Genomic DNA, 968 nt, shown 5'->3' with positions numbered 1-968 from the left:
TTTCACAGCATGGAGGGAAATGCGGTCACCAGGTCAGTCTGCACATCAAACTGCACTTTAAACCATTTATGCCCAGCCCACAGGTGTATATATTTGATCCCTGTTGCGTATATGCAACATTGGATGGAAATGGCTTAAGGGAGCAGTTCAAGGGAGAGCTACAAGAGCTAGTCTCAAGTTATCCACTTTATCTTTATTCCTCCCTTCACCTTACTTGAAGAAAGACAACCACATAATAGTGTTTGTGTGTGTGGGGTGATATTGGTTGGCAACCTTCAGTCTCGAAAGACTATGGTAGAAGCCTATAGCACTTGGTATTTCTAGGTGGTCTCCCATCCAAGTACTAACCAGGCCTGACCCTGCTTAGCTTCTGAGATCAGATGAGATCAGGCATGTGCAGGGTAACAGTTGCTGGCATGAGCACCTGTGTGTGCTAGTAACCCAAATGATTAAGCAATTGGGAGAAACTTGTATTTTTTTGTAGTTACTCCTCATGCATCTCAAGGGACAAGTTTATGGGGGGTAAGAAAGCTTTAAGGTCCACTTTAAAAAAACAAGAACTCAGAAACATTGGTGAGAAAAGATTAAAAGGGCAAGTACCAAATACCTCCTCTCAGTAAGCAGAAAAAAATTTCCCCGCCAAAACGTATTTACCTGACCAAGTAAAACTTTGGAGCATCTAGTTGTTATGAAAAAAGTTTATTTCAGAGTGTAAATAAACTTAGAGTGTAAATATATTAGACTTACTGCTACCATGGCATGTGACTGTATTTGGAGAAATGTTACAAACTTGTACTTTTAACAGGCTATTCTGTATATGCTTTTTACAATGATAGCAAATAGGATTTTCTCTTGGGTAAGTGGGGGTAGGATTGCAGCCTAGGATTGTTAAAAATTTTCCTGTTTGATGATGGCATTTTTGGTTATGACATCACTTCCGGTGGGTCCTGACACATTCTTATTCTAAA

General features: G+C 40.0%; 1 pseudogene; it reads right to left on the bottom strand.

Moving 5' to 3' along the window:
• Window positions 1-299: 299 nt before the first annotated feature.
• On the bottom strand, window positions 300-416 carry LOC136637604 (5S ribosomal RNA; annotated as a pseudogene).
• Window positions 417-968: the final 552 nt, after the last annotated feature.

Source organism: Tiliqua scincoides, chromosome 1, assembly GCF_035046505.1.
Source record: "Tiliqua scincoides isolate rTilSci1 chromosome 1, rTilSci1.hap2, whole genome shotgun sequence".
Taxonomy (NCBI): domain Eukaryota; kingdom Metazoa; phylum Chordata; class Lepidosauria; order Squamata; family Scincidae; genus Tiliqua; species Tiliqua scincoides.
The sequence above is the reverse complement of the archived record's forward strand: the minus strand, read 5'-3'. Positions and strand labels throughout refer to the sequence as shown.